This window comes from Nicotiana tabacum, chromosome 3, assembly GCF_000715075.1.
Source record: "Nicotiana tabacum cultivar K326 chromosome 3, ASM71507v2, whole genome shotgun sequence".
Classification (NCBI taxonomy): Eukaryota; Viridiplantae; Streptophyta; class Magnoliopsida; order Solanales; family Solanaceae; genus Nicotiana; species Nicotiana tabacum.
The window spans coordinates 111,101,842-111,122,503 of NC_134082.1; the positions used below are offsets into that span (position 1 = coordinate 111,101,842).

Genomic DNA, 20,662 nt, shown 5'->3' on the forward strand with positions numbered 1-20,662 from the left:
GAACGACCTTATGCCTCTGATGCAGAAAAAAATATCTTAAAAGTTGCCTACCCGGGTGTGATCGGCCTAAACATGTTACTAGCGATATTAAAAAGAAATTGAATAATAGTAAGATATTTAAGGTCCAATTTCTTTCCCATGTTTAATTTCACATTCCATAGCCCAACCATACATCATACGAATGATTTTATATCCAAAAAACATATTAGCAAGGTAAGGCAGACAAAGCAGACAAATATTTAATGAAGATAAAAGCTAATGAAAACTAAAACAAAATAATAATAAAGTAAGGAAAAGTGAATTAAAGCCATGGGAATAGCCATTCTAATATATTCCTATCACCGCCCCATTCCTCTATCATTTTAATATTAAACCTCAACTCATAGCTGCATCCCGTCTCTGAGAACTTACAAATTAGTTGCGAGAATTAATCGGTTTACTCCCTTTTTACTCCAACTTTTATCAAATTACACTAACAGAGAACTAAGGTGATTTACTGCTTGATAGCACATTAAACAAAATGATATCATTAAAGTCTTTACCAAGATTCAGACATATGACAACTGAGATGTCACGACCCTAAATCACCCCGGTCGTGATGTCGCCTATCGCAATACTAGGCTAGCCTATTCGACATTTACAACATAAATAGGTCTTTTCTTAATTCATTTACTAATAAGATATTATCACCAATCTTTCGTTTAAACATTTCAAAACAAGCGGAAACAATATGCGAAACATCAACCACAGCCCGATCCCGATGTCGCTAGTCATGAGCCACTAAAATACAATCTGGTATGTCTACTCAATACAAGAGGAGTCTGATAAAAACAAATACTAAAAGATAGGAACGAGAAAGGCAAGGCTGCAGAAGCCGTGTAGCTGCCTTCCTAACTCCGGAAATGCTCTGAAGGAAAGAACAGCTCTCACTCGGACCCTGGCACCTAGATTTGCACACAAGGTGCAGGGAGTAACGTGAGTACGCCAACTCAGTAAGTAACAATTATAAATAAAAGCTGAGTACAATGATGAGCATTTAAAATCATATACATCTCGTAACTTAAAAATCTCAGTGGAAAAAGAACAAAGTAAAATCAGTAACTCAATTCCGAACATCTCGTAAAGATTCCAGTTTCAATAAAAGTTGTTTAAAACATTTGTTCAATATTTTCAATAGAGGCTATAAAAGAAAAGTGAAACAGTAATTTCATAAAACAAGCCCCTCGGGCAAAGTATCACTCATATATATAGCCCCTCGGCAAGCCTCTCAGTCACTCGTGACTCAATTATCATCAATCAGCACTCCTGCTCAATAGTTATCTCATAATAACCGCCACCGCGTGCAGTCCAATCCACATATATAGTTGACTGCACTCACTGGGGGTGTGCAGACTTCGGAGGGGCTCCTACAACCCAAGCGCTATATCGCTGCGGCGTGCAGCCCGATCCAATATATCATTGCGGCGTGTAGCCCGATCCACACACACACACAGATATATATATATCGCTGCGGCGTGCAGCCCGATCCATAATTATATATCCTCACTATCAGGCCCTCGGCCTCTCTTAATCATCAACCTCACAGCCACTCGGGCATTTCAATTAAAAATCATGGAACTCAGCCCAAACAGTTTTCATATATTTGAAGGTAGAGTAATGAAACTGAATCAAACAATAAACAAGCAAAAATCATGACTGAGGATATGCTTTCGAATCAAAACAATGTGAGGATAGTAGTAAAATACCCCTGAGGGTCCAAACAGTACGGCACAAGGCCCCAAACATGGCATTCAGCCCAAGCTAACGGAATTATTTCTAAACACATAGATTTCATATAGTGTTTATCAAAATTATGCAACTCTACACTTGCCACGGGATGGACCAATTCACAATCCCTACCGGTGTACGCCCATACACCCATCACCTAGCATGTGTGTCACCTCATTTATAAAAATTAGTACGAAATTTGGGGGTTTCATACCCTCAGATCTAGATTTAAAATCGTTACTTACCTCGAACCGGATGAAGATCTACTCCGCAATGCTCTTGCCTCTTGACTCGGCCTCCAATCGCCCTGAATATATCCAAACTCAGAATCATATCATCAATACATGCCAAAGGAACAAAACCCATATGAAAATTATCAAATTAGACCCAAAATCCCGAATTTGCTCTAAATCAACCCCCGGGTCCATGTCTCGGAATCCAACAAAAATTACAAAACTAGAAACTTCTTTCACTCCCGAGTCTATACATACCAAAATCATCAAAATCGTACCTCAAATGGCCCCTCAAATCTCCAATTTAAACTCTCCAATTTCAAACCTTAATCTCCCAATTTTTTCTCTAATTTTCCCATTAATATCATGATTCAACAATGGAATAATTGCCATAAACACAAGATACAAGGTCCAAGTAGTTTACCTCACTAAAAACACTTAATTCCCTCTTGAAATCACAGCCCCCAAGCTCCAACTCGTCCAAAAATGGTGAAGAAATGGCTGAAATTCGCGGAGAGGGCTTTTTATATGTTCTGCCCAGCTATTTCCGCATCTGCGAACAATATCTCGCACATGCAGGCCGCTTTTGCGCCCAAAAATCCGCACCTGCGGAAGTCACTTAAGTCCTCAGATGCTACACCTACGCCCCAAGTCTCTCACCTGCGGGCTCGCAGATGCGGTCCAGCCCTCCGCTCCTGCGACCAATGCCTCTTCTGCGGTCTCCTTTCTGCTTCTACGGCTCGCACCTACGGTCCCAATCCACAGGTATGGTTATGACAGAAAACAATAGCTTCAGCTACAACTCCAATTTTCCAACTCTCTAATAACCCGTCGAAATCATCCCAAGGCCCTCGAGACCTCAACCAAACCTACCAACAAGTCATATACCATTATTCAAACTTATTCAAACCTTCGGAACACTCAAAACAACATCAAAATACCAAATCACCCTATGATTCAAGCCTAAAGATTTCTAAACTTTCGAATTCTACAAACAATACAAAAACCTATCAAACCTCATTCGAATGACCTGAAATTTTGCACACACGTCACAAATGACATAACGGACCTACTCCAATTTCTAGAATTCCATTCTGACCCCGATATCAAGATTTCCTCTATCGGTCGGAAAATGCCAAATTTCCAATTTTGTAAATTCAAGCCTAAATCTATCACGGACATCCAAAATACATTCCGATCACACTCCTAAGTCCAAAATCACCTAACGAAGCTATCTGAATTATCAGAATTTACCTCTGAGACTTTCTACTCATAAGTCAAAATCCAGTCGACTTTTCCAACTTAAGCTTCTAAATAAGAGACTAAGTGTCTCATTTCACTCCATGACCACTCCACACACAGAACAACCAACACGATATGATGAAATACAGCTGAACAACACATAAAGAAGAAGAAATGGGGATAACAGGACTGTAACTCATGAAACGACCGGCTGGATCGTTACATCCTCCCCCTCTTAAACAAATGTTCATCCTCGAACGGGTCAAGAAACATACCTGGAACCTCAAATAGGTGAGGATATATGTTCCACATCTCCCGCTCGGTCTCCCAGGTGGCCTCCTCCACGGGCCGACCTCTCCACTGCACTTTCACTGAAGCTATATCCTTTGATCTCAACTTTCAGACCTCCTACTCCAAAATAGCCACTGGCTCCACATCATAAGTCAAATCATCGTCTAACTTAATCGTGCTAAAATCCAAAACATGAGACGGATCGTCAATATACTTCCGGATCATAGAAACATGAAATATCGGATGCACACTCAACACGCTAGGTGGTAAAGCAGGCTCATAAGCCACCTCCCTAATCCTCCGAAGTACCTCAAAAGGCCCAATGAACTAAGGACTCAATTTACCCTTCTTCCCAGACCTCATAACACCTTTCATGGATGAAACCTTCAGTAGAACCTTCTCCCCAACCATGTACAACACATCACGAACCTTCCTATCAACATAACTCTTTTGTCTTGACTGCGATGTACGAAGCCGCTCCTAAATCACTTTCACCTTGTCCAAAGCATCCTGCACTAAGTTTGTCCCCAAAAGCCTGGCCTAGCCCGGCTTAAACCATCCTATTGGAGATCTATACCGTCTCACATATAAAGCCTCATATTGAGCCATCTAAATACTCGACTGATAACTGTTGTTATATGCAAACTTCGCGAGCTGTAGAAACTGATCCCATGAACCCCCAAAATCAATGACACAAGCGCACAACATGTCCTCCAATATATGAATAGTGCGCTCGGACTACCCGTTCGTCTGAGGGTGAAAAGTTGTGCTCATCTCAACCTAAGTACCCAACTCTCGTTGCATGGCCCTCCAAAACTGCGGCGTAAACTGAGTACCTCTATCCAAAATGATGGAAACTGGGACACCATATAGGCGAACAATCACTCAGATATAAATCCCTGCTAATCGCTCTAAAAAATAGATAGTACACACAGGAATGAAGGGCGCGGACTTGGTCAGTCGATCCACAACCACTCAAATAGCATCGAACTTCCTCAAAGTCTGTGGGAGTCCAACTACGAAATCCATGGTGATCCGCTCCCACTTCCACTCTGGAATATCCATCTGCTGAAGTAAGCCACCCGATTTCTGATGCTCATATTTCACCTGCTGACAATTGAGACACCGAGCTACAAATCCCACTATATCTTTCTTCATTCTCCTTCACCAGTAGTGTTGTCTCAAATCTTGATACATCTTTGCGGCACCCGAATGGATGGAATATCGTGAGCTATGAGCCTCCTCCAGAATCAACTCCCAAAGCCCATCCACATTGGGCACACATATCCGACCCTGCATCCTCAATACCCCATCATCACCAATAGTCACATATCTGGCATCGTCGTGTTGTACTCTGTCCTTGAGGACAAGCAAATGAGGATCATCAGTTACTGGCGCTCTCTGATGCGATCAAACAAGGAAGACCGAGAAACCACACAAGCTAGGATCCGACTGGGCTCCGAAATATCCAACCTCACAAACCAATTGGCCAAGGCCTGAACATCAACTGCAAGAGGTCTCTCCCTGACAGGAACATACGCCAAACAGCCCATACTCACCGCCTTCCTACTCAAGGCATCGACCACTACATTAGCCTTCCCCGAATGGTAAAAGATAGTGATATCATAATCCTTTAGCAGCTCCAACCATCTCCGCTGCCTCAAATTGAGATCCTTCTGCTTGAACAAGTGCTGGAGGCTACGATAATCAGTAAACACCTCACAAAACACACCATAGACATAATGCCTCCAAATCTTCAACGCATGAACAATGGCATCCAACTCCAAATCATAAACATGGTAGTTCTTCTCATGGGGCTTTAACTGATGAGAAACATAAGCAATCACTCTACCATCATACATCAACACACACCCAATACCAACTCTAGATGCATCACAATATACTGTGTATGAACCTGAAGCTTATGGCAAAACTAACACTGGAGATGTGGTCAAAACAGTCTTGAGCTTCTGGAAGCTTGCCTCACACTCATCCGACCATCTGAATAGACCACCCTTTTGAGTCAATTTGGTCAAGGGTGATGCAATAGATGAAAATCCCTGAATGAACCGACGGTAATAACCCGCCAAACCATGAAAGCTGCGAATCTCAGTGGCTGAGGACGATCTGGGCCAACCCGGAACCACCTTTATCTTCTTCGGATCAACCTGAATACCCTCACTGGACACCACGTGCCCCAAGAAAGCCACTGAACTGAGCCAAAACTCACACTTGGAGAACTTTGCATAAAGCTTCTCCTCCCTCAACCGCTGCAATACAATAAATGCCCAGCGTGCTCCTTCTAACTACGCGAGTATACTAGAATATCATCAACAAATATAATAACAAACGAGTCGAGATAAGGCCGAAACACATTGTTCATCGAATGCATCAACGCTGTTGGGGTATTGGTCAGCCCAAAAGACATCACAAAGAACTCATAATGACTGTATCGGGTCCTGAAAACCGTCTTAAGAATATCTGAGTCCCTGATCTTCAACTGGTGATACCCTAACCGAAGATCAATCTTGGAGAACACCCTCGCTCCCTAAAATTGGTCAAATAAATCATCAATACGAGGAAAAGGATACTTGTTCTTGATTGTAACTTTGTTCAACTGCCTGTAATCAACGCACATCCTCATCGTGCCATCTTTTTTCTTCACAAATAGAACAGGCGCACCCTAAGGCGACACACTAGGCCGAATAAATCCCTTATCAAGGAGTTCCTGAAGCTGCTCCTTCAACTCCGTCGGTGCCATACGATACGGTGGAATAGAAATGGGCTGAGTGCCCGACACCAATCAATACCGAAGTTAATATCCCTGTCTGGTGGCATGCCCGGTAGGTTTGCAGGAAACATATCTGGAAAGTCCCTCACCACCGGGACTAAATCAATAGTAAGAGTCTCTATACTAACATCCCTCACGAAGGCCAAACAAGAAAGGCAACCCTTCCCAACCATCTTTTGGGCCTTCAAAAACGAAATCACTCTACTGGGAACAAAATCAGTCGAACCTCGCCACTCAATCTTTGGCACACCCAGCCTAACATCACTGTCTTAGCATGATAGTCCAAAATAGCATGACATAGAGATAGCCAATCCATGCCTAATATCACATCAAAATCCCTAATGGAGGTCCACTCGGGACTCCAAACCCCTAATGGTCACCAGACACGACCGATATATGCGGTCCACAATAATAGTATCACCTACCGGAGTAGATACATGAACAGATGAAACAAGAGACACACGGGCATATCCAAATAACGAGCAAAATACGATGACACATATGAAAAAATGGAAGTAGGATCAAATAACACAGAGGCATCTCTGTGGCAAACTGAGACAATACATATAATCACGGCATCTGAAGGAATAACATCTGGTCTGGCTGGGAGTGCATAGAAATGGGCCTAACCACCACCTGATCGACCTCTTCCTCTAGGGCGACCGCTAACTGACTGACCCCCACCCCTAGCTGCCTGGGCGGGTGGTGAAGTAATTGGAGCTGAAGTCGAGGGCTGACTCCTCTGTTTAGATGGACCCCATGAAGACGAGGACATTGTCTCCTCATATGCCCAAACTCTCCACACTCATAACAACTCCCTAGTACGGGGCACTGGGACTGAAGGGAACCCCTAGCACCGGGATGACTAGTAGAAGAACCTGGCATGGAAGAGCCCTTAACTAATGGAGCACGGGACGAACTCTGGGCTAGAAGGGCACTAAGTGATGAATGGCCCTGATGAGAACTGTGGGAAGCATGGCCCCATGATGCCCCACAATGAACTGGGCGAGCTGACTGAGCTTATCTGAATGGACAACCTCTATCGTGCTAAAACTGGATCCTCAAATGAGCACCATCAAAACTACCAAATCTCCGAGACCTCTTGGCATCCCTCTCATCTCACTTCTGGCGACGAACTGACTCAATCTCTCGGGCAATATCAACAACCTGCTCAAAAGTAGCACCTGACATGCTCTCGCTGGTCATGAGAATCCGAAGCTGATATGTGAGGACATCCATAAACCTCCTGATCCTCTCCCTATCTGTAGGAACTAACCAAACAGCATGATGAGCTAGCTCTGAAAATCTCATCTCATACTATGTCACAGTCATATCATCCTAACGCAACTGCTCGAACTGCCTGTGCAGCTCCTCCCTACAAGCCTGTGGCACTTGTTTCTCCAAAAAGAGAGCAAAGAACTGCTGCCAGGTAAGGGGAGTTACGCCAACAGGCCTACGCCTCTCAAAAGCCTCCCACCAAGTAAAGGCAGCTCCTGAAAACTAAAAAGTAGTGAACGAGACCCCACTAGTCTCCAAAATACCTGCGGTCCGAAGCATCCTCTAACACTTCTCCAAGAAACCCTGGGCATCCTCGTCTTCCACACCACTAAAAGTCGGAGGATGAAGTCTAGCAAACCTCTCCAATCGACGCTGCTCGTCGTCAGGCATAATTGGTACCACATAATCTTGACCAAGCATAACCGGCTGGGCTGGAGGTGCCCCTAGCGTCTGAAGTCCCGGCACAACCTGCTCAGGTGTGCGAGCGGCGGGAGTTTGGGTGCCTCCCCCGGCCTGAGAAGTAGCTATGACCGTAGTAACTGAGACAGCCTGAGCCAGGCCAGTGCACACTGATAGAATCTGGGCTAGGACCTCTTGAAGGCCTGGAATAACAATCGGCACAACCGATACCTGAGCTAGTCCTGCTGGAACGTCCACAACTGGAACCTGATCGTGAACTGGGGCAGCTGGTGGATCTGCAGGTGCTGCCCTAGCGGCTGTGCAGGCTACACCCCTAATCCTACCACGACCTCGACTGCGACCTCATCCTCTAGTGGCCCCATCTGGTGGTACTGGTGGTCGTTCATCCTAACCGGTAGCATGTGTCCTCACCATCTGTGAAAGAATAGAATAACAGAAGTTTAGTTACCAGAATCAACAGATTCGCACGATAGGAATTCAAGAATGTGAAATTTTTCCTAAAGGTTCTGCAGCCTCTCGAAGATAAGTACAGATGTCTCTGTACTAATCCGCAAGACTCTACTAAACCTGCTCATGACTGGTGAGACCTATGTAACTTATGCTCTGATACCAACTTGTCACGACCCTAAACCACCCCGATTGTGATGGCGCCTATCGCAGTACTAGGATAGCCGATTCGATATGTACAACATAAACAGGTCTTTTCTTAATTCATTTACTAATAAGATATTATCAACAATCTTTCGTTTAAACATTTCAAAACAAGCGGAATCAAATATGCGAAACATCAACCACTGCCCGATCCCGGTATCACTAGTCATGAGCCACTAAAATACAATCTGGTACTGTCTACTCAATACAAGATGTGTCTGATAAAAACAAATACTAATATATAGGAGCGAGAAAGGCAAGGCTTTAGACGCTGTGCAACTACCTTGCTAACTCCGGAAATGCTCTGAAGGAAGGAACAACTCTCACTCGGATGCCCTGGTACCTGGTCTGCACACAAGATGTAGGGAGTAACGTGAGTACGCCAACTCAGTAAGTAACAATTATAAATAAAGGCTGAGTGTAGTGACGAGCATTTAAAATTATATACATCTCATAACATAAAAATCTTAGTGGAAAAAGTACAAAGTCAAATCAGTAACTCAATTTCGAACATCTCGTAAAAACTCCAGTTTCAATGAAAGTTGTTTAAAACATTTGTTCAACATTTTTAATAGAGGCTCAGACTGATAGAGTTTTGTTTAGGTTTTTTAGCGGTCTATGCTATGTTCACATGGTTGGTTGCATAGTTTTGTGTTATTGTCCTTTCCCTTATTCGTTGTTATAATTTTCTTTCTGGCATCTTTTGTTGTTACATGCCTTTTCTTTTATTTCTTTCCTGATATTATTGTCTCTCTTGTTGAGCCGAGAGTCTCCTGGAAACAGCCTCTCTACGCTTTTCGGGGTAGGGGTAAGGTCTGCGTACACTCTACTCTCTCCAGACCCTACTAGTAGGATTTTACTGGGTATGTTGTTGTTGTTGCTCAGTATAAAAGAAGAGTGAAACGGTAATTTCATAAATAAGTCCCTCGGGCAAAGTATCACTCATATATATAGTCCTTTGGCAAGCCTCTCAGTCACTCGTGACTCAATTCTAATCAATTAGCACTCACACTCAGCACTCCCGCTCAATAGATATCTCATAATAACCGCCGCCGCGTGTAGCCGATCCATAAATATATAATCGACTGCGCTCAATGGGGGGTGTGCAGACTCCGGAAGGGCTCTTACAGCAAAGCGCTATATCACTGCGGCATGCAGCCGGATCCAACATATCGCTGCAGCGTGCAGCCCGATCCATAATTATATAATCCTCACCATCAAGCCCTCAGCCTCTCTCAGTCATCAACCTCACAACCACTCGGGCATTTAAGTGAAAAATCAGGGAATTCAACCCAAACAGTTTTCATATATTTGAAGGAAGAGTAATGAAACTGAATCAAACAATAAACAGGTAAAAATCATGACTGAGGATATTCTTTCGAATTAAAACAGTGTGAGAATAGTAGTAAAATACCCCTGAGGGTCCAAACAGTACGGCACAAGGCCCCAAATATGGCATTCAACCAAGTTAACAGAATTATTTCTAAACACATAGATTTCATATAGAGTTTATCAAAATATGCAACTCTACAGTTGCCATGGGACAGACCAAGTCACAATTCTTACTAGTGTACGCCCACACGTCCGTCACCTAACATGTGCATCACCTCATTCATCAAACTTAGTACGAAATTCCGAGTTTCATACCCTCAGATCTAGATTTACAATCGTTACTTACCTCGAACCGGACGAAGACCTACTCTGCAATGCTCTTGCCTCTCGACTTGGCCTCCAATCTCTCCGAATCTATCCAAAATTATAATCATATCATGAATACATACCAAAGGAACAAAACCCACATGAAAATTATCAAATTAAACCCAAAATCCCGAATTTGCTCAAACCCGGCCTCCGGGTCCACGTCTCGGAATCCAACAAAAATTGCAAAACTAGAAACTTCTTTCACTCCCGAGTCTATACATACCAAAATCATCAAAATCGGACCTAAAATGGCCCCTCAAATACCCAATTTAAACTCTCCAATTTCAAGCCCTAATCTCTCAATTTCTTCTCTAATTTTCCCATTAATATCATGATTAAACAATGGAATAATTGCCATAAACACAAGATAGAAGGTCCAAGTAGCTTACCTCACTGAAAACACTTAATTCCCTCTTGAAATCACAGCCCCCAAGCTCCAACTCATCCAAAAATGGTGAAGAAATGGCTGAAATTCGCGAAGAGGGCTTTTTATACTTTCTGCCTAGCTATTTCCACATCTGCGGAAAATATCTCGCACTTGCGGGCCGCTTCTGCACCCAAAAATCCGCACCTACGGAAGTCACTTAAGTCCTCAGACGCCGCACCTTTGCCCCAGGTCTCGCACCTGCGAGCTCGCAGATGCGGTCCAGCCCTCCACTCCTGCGACCAATGCTGCTTCTGCGGTATCCTTTCCGCTTCTGCGGCTCGCACCCGCGGTCCCCAATTTGTAGGTGCAGATATAATAGGAAAAAGCAGCTTCAGCTACAACTCCAATTTTCCAACTCTCCGATAACCCTACCGAAATCATCCCGAGGCCCTCGAGACTTTAACTAAACCTACCAACAAGTCATATACCACTATTCAAACTTATTCAGACCTTCGGAACACTCAAAACAACATCAAAACACTAACTCACCCTCGGATTCAAGCCTAAGGATTTCTAAACTTCCGAATTCTGCAAACGATACAAAAACCTATCAAACCTCATCCGAATGACCGATACAACGGACCTACTCTAATTTTCGGAATTTCACTCCGACCCCGATATCAATTCCTCTACCGACCGGAAAATGCTAAATTTCCAATTTCGCCAATTCAAGCCTAAATCTATCACGGACTTCCAAAATACATTCTGAACACGCTCCTAAGTCCAAAATCACCTAACGAAGCTATCCAAACCATCAGAATTCATATCCGAGACCTTCTACTCATAAGTCAACATCTAGTTGCCTTTTCCAACTTAAGATTCTAAATAAGAGACTAAGTGTCTCATTTCACTCTATGACCACTCTGAACACAGAACAACCAACACGATATGATGAAGTACAGCTGAAAACACATAAAGAAGCAGAAATAAGGAGAGCGGGACTGTAACTCATGAAACGACCAGCTGAGTCGTTACATGAGAATTTTAGTAGAGATAATGATATTAAATTGTGAAGCATTTCATCACAACTAGCAAATTTCTTAATCCAAATGACTAAAAATGCTTTCCATTCACCTAAAAATAACCATGACATTGAGAACTAGTTGTAAATAACAAAAACCTCTTTACCTCACTTTAATTCCAACAAAATACTTATTTATGAGAAAAACTATCCATCCAGGCTTAAACCACAGCAAAATTCCAAACACTGGCATGATTTCAAAGATTCAAAAAAAATACTAAAAGATATGACTAAAGGGACGTATAATGAGCCTCACTTCATGATCATTTTACCCATTTATTATGAAGAAATAATATGATAAATATTTCTAGTTTTAAAAAAAATAAGAAACTAAATAAATAAATATAAAACCCTTTCAAAGAGCTTAGAGCAATTTCCAAAGCACCTAACTAAATCATAGATAAAACTGACGCATAGAACTTTGAGTAAATCAACTTCTATCCATTTTGTGATTTCAAAATATGCAAATCAAAATTTTCACGCTAGTTCCATGTTGTTAACATCATATACTATTATTCTTACTTGATAAACACTTAACAATCACATGCAAATTTCAACAAAGACACAGAACCAAGCATTAGAGTAGAAACAAATATGAACACAACTAAGCTGAACCAAAATTGATGAAAGCTTAACACTATGCAAAATTTCCAAAACAGATGAACCTAACGATTCTAACTCAGCTTTTAATAGTGATTGAGTACCTAAACGTACCAACGCATGGAACCAACACTGGTCTATATCATGTGTAATTCAAATCCCCATCTTAAAATAGATCTTCCAATGCTTGGATTCACAATAGTAACAGCAAATAAACAAAAGAATAGAGAGATGAACCTGAGAAATGTGAATTTCTTCTTAATAGTAGAAAGTAGAAATTCGGCTACAAAGCTTTGAATCGAAAATCCCAGTGAAAAGAAAACAACGACAAATGTCAAATAGGAATCGCGAACCCAGACCGGAAAACTCGAACGGCAATCGACCGCAGTGGAAAATTCGAAACAACCTTGGCTCAATCAGATTCCATATTTGAAACCCAAATCAAATAAGAAAAAGTAGCTCAAATATTTTTGTGTATTTTCTGATTTTTTTCAAAATGGAAACAAAACTCGAACAAGAATCTAAACTCAAAATACTTTTTTTTATATTTTCATTTTTCTGAAATTCAAACTAAACTTAGAAAAATCTGAAAATTGAAAAAAAAATCTAAAACTTTTCTTCTCCCTTCTCCCTTTTTTCCCAAGTATTCTATGCAAAATCCCCCGAAAAATTCCAAAAATGAGAATATTTATAAGAACTCTCGAAGTTTATATTCTTCTCCTCCCAGAAATCCAAAACTTTTTTTCAAAAATCCGAAAACTCCCCACAAAAACGAAATTTACTCTTCTAGACCAAATCTAGACAAATGGAAGGGTAGGATTTAAGGCACCCAAATCTTACGTCTCCCATTGATCCAAAATCCGTCCAAGGGAAATCTAAAATGCATGCGGTGAGGTTGAAGAAGATTCGATTGTCAGAAGTTTGTTAGGCTACATGGCAGAAAGAGATGAGGGGGACTACGTGGGGGAGTGGGCTTGATTTTTTGGCGGGTTTGGTGCAGATTAGCGGGTCTGGCGGCGGCAAGAGGATGGAGAAAGGGGTGGCACGGCTAGGTTAAGGTCTAGGGTTTGTGGAAGATATAAATTTTATATGGTTAGGGGATTTAATATTGACCATTGTATGAGGAGATAATGAATGACTAGGATTTAAGTGGACTGGGTCGGATAGGACAGATGGGTCACGAGCTCAAATGACTGATGGGTCAATTAAGATTGGGCTAAGCTCGTGAGAGTTGGGATGGGTCTATGTCTTGTTGGATTAAAAATCAAAATTCATTAACTAAAGACCCAAATCTTCTTGTACAATAATATAAAGCACTTATAATATGTAAAATCACTCTTAATTAATTAAAATAAACTATTAAAGATAAGACTAAGTATTAAAAAATAAAACTATTTTTGGGTTTTTAAATTTATTTTTTTATAATTAAAATTGAAGATAAAAATAGACTAAAATTCTATTAAAATAAAATCAAATAATATTGAAAATACTAAGAATACTAAAAATAACTTTTAAACTCATACGGGTCAAAAATTACGTGCTTATAGCTGTCCCCCTTTGCTTAGAAACTCGAAGAGTTTTTGACCAAAGAATTAAGTAAGCAACGTAATTGATTTTAACCCAACACTCGTTCAAAAAAAAATAAATATGGATAAAATGACTGTGACCGAGCCCTAGTATTTAAGCTACCTACATATTCTTAACTATAAAAGAATCAGGTCATTTGTAGTTCAGAAGTAGGAAAAATGGAGAAGGGTACCGAGGTGGCGAGTCGAGTGAGGTGCCGTCAAGGTTCCGCTCCGTAGTCCCTGTTCATTACATAAAAATAAAATAAAATAAGATAAAAACTACAAGAAAAACTATATAATCCTATCTACTCTTCTATATTGAATCTTCTCTCGGTCTTGTTGTGAATCAACTCTGAAATGAATACTCTCGTTTTTCAGGTGGGTGTCTGCTACTAATGCTGAAACTTGAAGTCAACTCTAGAATGTAGGGGTGCTCAAAATCGAACAGAAATCGAAAATCGAACCACAAAAGTGGCTTAATGGCTTATTGGTATCGGGTTATCGGATTGACGTGTGGTGAACGGATTGAAATTTTATTATTAACAGCTTATCGGTTTAAGGGTGAATTATTCAATTTTCTTATTGGATAAACCGTTAACATGTTAAGAATTTATATATTTATATATTTTTATCCATATGTATATTAAATGCCCCTTCCACTCATCCACTATTAGAAGTGTTAATTGTTATGTTAGTTAAAGAATGTGTAAACTGCAGAGCCATAAGCTTGGCTGCAATTAAGCTATTTTCGAGGAACTTGCTGCCTTGCTCCTCAGTGTGTGAAGGTTCAAGTATGTTTGTCCATTATTTTTTATGTCTTGTGATATACCAGTATGTTGAAAAAGTTTTAATATACCATGTTGTGCAGCTGTGGTATCACCGTATCACTGTATGTTTTTATCAGTATGTTGTCAAATTAGGCCTTTGTAACACAGAATCAAATAGATAAACTGCCCGATAATAGATAAACCGATACCAATCCGCCCGATATCTTATCGGGTGGCTAGCAGATTAATATATTTAAAGCTAATAACCGATAAGCCAAACTGTTAAGCGTAAATAACCGCTCGATCTGCCCGATAAGCAGCCCTACTAGAATGAATGCCCTTGTTCTCCAGGTGGGTGTCTGCTACTAATATTGAAACTTGAAATCAACTCTGAAATGAATACCCTTGTTTTCCAGGTGGGTGCCTGATATTCACAGCGAAACAGACAAAACAAAGAAAATTTTCTGCCCTAGTTTGTACGAGGAACATTTGTGAGTGTTAGTTGGATCCCGTTATCCAGAAGGGTCTTGAGAGTTTAAAAGCTCCCCATTATCCAGGAGGGTCCGAAGACTTAAAACCAAATCCCATTATCCATGAGGGTCCTAAAACTTAAAACTAAATCTCATTATCCAAGAGGGTCCTAAAAACCTAAAACTAAATCCCATTATCCAGGAGGGTCCTGAAAACTTAAAACTAAATCACATTATCCAGGAGGGTCCTGAAAACTTAAAACTAAATTCCATTATTCAGAAGGGTCCTAAAAACTTGAAAATTAAATCTCATTTTCCAGGAGGGTCCTGAAAACTTGAAAATTAAATCCCATTATCCAGGAGGGTCCTGAAAACTTAAAACTAAATCCAGTTATCCAGGAGGTTTTAAAAACTTAAAATTAAATCCCATTATTCAGGAGGGTCCTGAAAACCTAAAACTAAAGCCCATTATCATGAGGGTCCTGAAAACTTAAAAATTAAATCTCATTATCTGGGAGGATCCTGAAAACCTAAAACTAAATCCCATTATCCAGGAGGGTCCTGTAAATTAGAAAATTAAATCTCATTATCCAAGAGGTCCTGAAAATTTAAAAATTAAATTCCATTATTCAAGAGGTTCTTGAAAATCTAAAACTAAATCCCATTATCTAGGAGGGTCTTGAAAACTTGAAAATTAAATTCCATTATCCAGGAGGGTCCTAAAAATATAAAACTAAATCCCATTATCCATGAGGGTCCTAAAGAGTCGAAAATGAACTTACCTGAACCATGCATTTCTCATGGAGGATTCCTACGGAACGAGCAAAATTTTTTGCCCCTGTTTCAAACAAAGAAAACCTTGTTAGTTTGAAAATATTGTGGTTAGTTTGTGGCATCTTTGCTGAAGGTGTCCGCTTCTGCCACTATCATGCTTCACTCTGATTAGCTGCTTCGGGATAACAAGATTGTTTGACCTTCTGATCGAACCTCGACCACATAAACCTATGAATGACCCAAATCCCTTACCCTCACTTGTTGCATTGCGTTTTCATTCTGACAAATGCTGAGCCTTTGCATTTTCTCAAAATTCATGAATCACTTGATCACCTGAACTTCAGTTATCACCATATTGCTCCTTCTGAATCATGTCATTTGTGATGTTCTCGGTCAAACTTCGCCTTGCACAATCAAGAAGTCGGTAGTAGACTTTGAAGTCCTTTCTTGCTTGCTTTAAAAAACTGACTTGAAAGAGACGTAAAGAAACAGAGTTATTTTGTATTTTTATTTTGAGGTTCGTAAAGAAACAAAATAATTTTGTATTTTTATTTAATAGGATCGAACCTCAAAGTAAGGCTGGATACATATCCTTAAAAGGAATCAGGTCGAACGTAGTTCTAACACAAAGTTATTTTGTTTTTTTGTTTGTTTTTTTTTCTTTCTTTATTTTTTTCCTTTTTCTTTTATTTTCTATTTTCGAACTCTACTTCTGATCCAAAAGAGGGGTATGAAAGAAAATAAATAAGGATCAAAAGGGATAACAAAGGATAAAAGTGTTTGGGTAGAAAAATAAAATGCATTCGTCATTCCAACTTTGAATATGCCAAATACATAAAATGCAATTGAAGATAAGAAAAGAAATCATACATAACATCTCTTGACTACATCAGAATTGATATCCATATCCACACATCTACCTTCTATGTCTATTAAATACAAAGCATAATTGGGCAACACTTTTGTCACAATGAACGACCTCTGCCAGTTTGGGGGGAACTTACCTTTAGCTTCAGCATGATGTGGAATGATGTGCTTCAATACCAGCTAGCCCACTTCAATTTTCCGGGGACGTACCTTCTTGTTATATGCTCTTGCCATTCTCTTCTGATACAATTGACCATGACACATCGCTGCCAATCTTTTCTTATCAATCAAACGCAATTGCTCTAGCGGGTTTTGACCCACTCATCGTCATCAATTTCAGCTTCCATAATGATCCGAAGGGATGGAATCTTAACTTCCGCATGTATAACTGCCTCAGTTTCATATACCAGCAAATAAGGAGCTGCACCTACTGAAGTATGAATAGTAGTGCGATAACCCAGTAAAGCAAAAGGCAACTTTTCATGTCGTTGCCTAGAACCTTGCACCATCTTACGAAGTATCTTCTTTATGTTCTTGTTAGCAGCCTCAACAGCTCCATTTTCCTTGGGATGATACGGAATTGAGTTTCGATACATAATCTTGAATTGTTGGCATACCTCTTTCACCAAATGACCCCGTTGAGATTAACAACATTGTATGTGATGATTACCTTGGGAATTTTGAACCAGCAAATGATATTTGAATGAACAAAATCTACCACTGCCTTCTTGGTCACGGACTTGAAATTTATACCTTTGACCCACTTGGTAAAGTAATCAACGGCCACCAGAATAAACCTATGTCCATTTGACGCTTCTGGCTCAATTGGTCCGATAACATCTATGCCCCAAGCAATAAAGGGTCAAGGCGAAGATATTATGTGAAACTCAGCTGGCAGAGAATGAATCAAATCACTGTGCACCTAGCATTGATGGCACTTGCAAACAAAGCTGATGCAATCTCGTTCCATGGTGAGCCAATAATAACCTGCTCGGAGTATTTTCTTTGCCAAGACATACCCGTTCATATGTGGCTCGCAAACTCCAGAATGTACTTCGGTCATGCTAGTTGAAGCTTCTTTAGCACCCACGCACCTTAGTAGTCAAGTTCGGAGTCCTCATATACAAGATTCCCTCGCTTAAGAAAAATCTACTAGCTAGGCACCGAATAATTCTCTTTTGATCACCCGTGGCATAGATCGGATATACCCTGGACTTGATGTATTCCTTAATATCATGGAATTGTTCACCATCAAGTTCTTCTTCAATCACATTACAATAAGCATGTGGATCACGAACTTGGATATGCAAAGGGTCAACGTAAGTCTTATCCGGATGGTGTAGCATTGACGCTAGAGTAGCCAAAGCATCAACAATATCATTATGACTCTGAGGAATGTGTCTAAACTATACTAACATGGATCATCGACAAAAATCATGCAGACACTATCGATACGGTATGAGCTTCAGGTCTCGAGTTTCCCATTCTCCCTGAATCTGGTAAACCAACAAATCTGAATCTCCCAGAACCAGTACTTCCTGGACTCCCATGTCTATAGCTAACCTCAAACCCCAAATGCATGCATTGTACTTAGCTATATTGTTGGTGCAATAAAATTTAAGCTGGGCTATTGCGGGGGTAGTGTTGCCCTGTTTTAGAAATACGTACAACCCCTATCCCGACACCTTTCATGTTAGAGGCACCATTGAAAAAGAGTTTCCAACCTAGCTTTTCACAAAGATCAACCTCAACAACATGTAACACTTCTTCATCAGGAAAATAAGTCTTCAATGGCTCATATTCTTTATCCATCGGATTCTCGGCCAAGTGATCGGCCAAGGCTTGGGCTTTCATCGCGGTCCGAGTCACATAGATAATTTCAAACTTTATGAGTAAAATCTTCCATTTTGCAAGTCTACCTGTGGGCATAGGCTTTTGAAAGATATACTTTAGAGGATCCATGCGAGAAATGAGGTAAGTAGTGTAGGACAAAAGATAATGCTTCAACTTTTGTGCCACCCAAGTCAGGGCACAACATGTCCTTCAAAGAAGAGTATACATAAACTTCTTGCTGAGATAATAAATTTCTTTCAGCCTGTGATGTCGTGTTGACCCAGTACGCAACCAAAAGAATTATCTAGGACTATCAAATACAAGATTAAAGGTCTCCTAAGCTCTAGTGGGACCAGCACAAGTGGGTTCAATAGGTACCTCTTGATCTTATCAAATGATTCTTGACATTCGTCAGTCCACTTGACCGCAACATTCTTCTTCAGCAACTTAAAAATGGGCTCACATGTCGTTGTGAGTTGAGCAACAAATCTGCTAATGTAATTTAACCTTCTAAGCAAGCTCATCACCTCGGTTTTATTCTTGGACGGTGGTAACTGCTGGATGGCCTTGATATTAAACGGATCCAACTCAATACCATGTCGACTAACCACAAATCCTAACAGTTTCCTGGACGGGACACCAAATGCACATTTTGCTGGATTGAGCTTTAGGTTATACCTGCGGAGCCTTTGGAAGAACTTCCTCAAATGCTTGACATGGTCGGACTACTTCTTTGACTTTATGATCACATCATCCACGTAAAACTCAATCTCCATATGTATCATGTCATAAAATATAGTAGTCATTGCCCTCATGTAAGTTGTCCCAGCATTCTTCAAACCAAATGGCATTACTCGGTAGCAGTATGTCCCCCATGGTGTGATAAATGCTGTCTTTTCTGCATCTTCCTCATCCATCAGGATCTGATGATATCCCGTGTAGCAATCCACAAAAGACCTGATCTCATGCTTGGCACAATTATCAATCAGAATGTGGATGTTCAGCAAAGGAAAATCATCCTTTGGGCTTGCCTTGTTCAGATCACGATAATCAATACATACCCTAGTCTTACCATCTTTCTTTGGTACTGGCACAAAATTAGCTAACCAAGTGGGATATTAAGTGACCCGAATAACTTTTTCCCCAAGTTGCTTTGTGATTGCACTCATGTCAGTCTTGAACTTTCTTAACTTTTGCTTGATAGGAGGGAATGCAGGATAAATTGGCAATTTATGAACTACCAAATCAATACTTAAGCCCCGCATATCGGCATACGACCATGCAAAAACATCTTTGTACTCAAACAGTGTTTTGATCATTTCTTCCTTGACTTGTGGTTCAGATGCATACTTATCTTAGTCTCTCTGACATTGTCTTGATCTCCAAATTGATTGCTTCAGTTTTATTCAAATTAGGCTTTGGTTTTTCTTCAAAATGTTTTAGTACTTTACTTATTTCCTCAAATGATGCTTCTTCATCATATTCTACTTCTTGGATCATTATTTCGAGCTTAGATTGGCTTTTAAGACTTGACCGAATATTTCTCATGCATGTCATGTCATTAGAACCAGCATAAAAAGAATTGTACAAAAGAAAGACAAAATGAAACACTATTAGGAATAATGGAAAATTGCATTTCATTGAAAATAAAAGGATAGAAGGGCTTGAACATCAAAACAAGCAAAAATAAAAATCTGGATTACAACCCTAGAATAACCCAGAAGAAAGGAACACAAAGCAAACTACCAAAACTCCTTCCGGGTGGGGAGAGGAGTAGTTTCTCAATTGCTAAGTTTCACATTTGGCCCAACGAGCTGCACATCTGCGTTACTAGAACCTTTCCCAATTTTTATCCTATTGACAGACTCTAGAACCTCTTGATCAACTCTTCATCAACATCAACTACAGGTTTAGGTACTGATGATATTGGATGTTTTACGACCCTTGGCTTGACAAAAGAC

General features: G+C 40.5%; 1 long non-coding RNA gene across 4 annotated transcripts; it reads right to left on the reverse strand.

Moving 5' to 3' along the window:
- Positions 1–564: 564 nt before the first annotated feature.
- On the reverse strand, positions 565–13,531 carry LOC107791838 (uncharacterized). 4 transcript variants are annotated; one of them, XR_012707726.1, is made up of 4 exons: positions 12,537–13,531; positions 8,957–9,021; positions 8,233–8,436; positions 565–944 (listed from the first exon to the last, which is right to left on the reverse strand). It is a non-coding gene; the product is annotated as an uncharacterized LOC107791838 (long non-coding RNA). The 4 variants fall into 4 exon arrangements; XR_001649340.2 differs by lacking the exon at positions 565–944 and having other exon boundaries at positions 6,798–8,436; positions 12,527–13,529; XR_001649341.2 differs by lacking the exon at positions 565–944 and having other exon boundaries at positions 6,798–8,436; positions 12,537–13,528.
- Between the last annotated feature and the right edge of the window lie 7,131 nt (positions 13,532–20,662).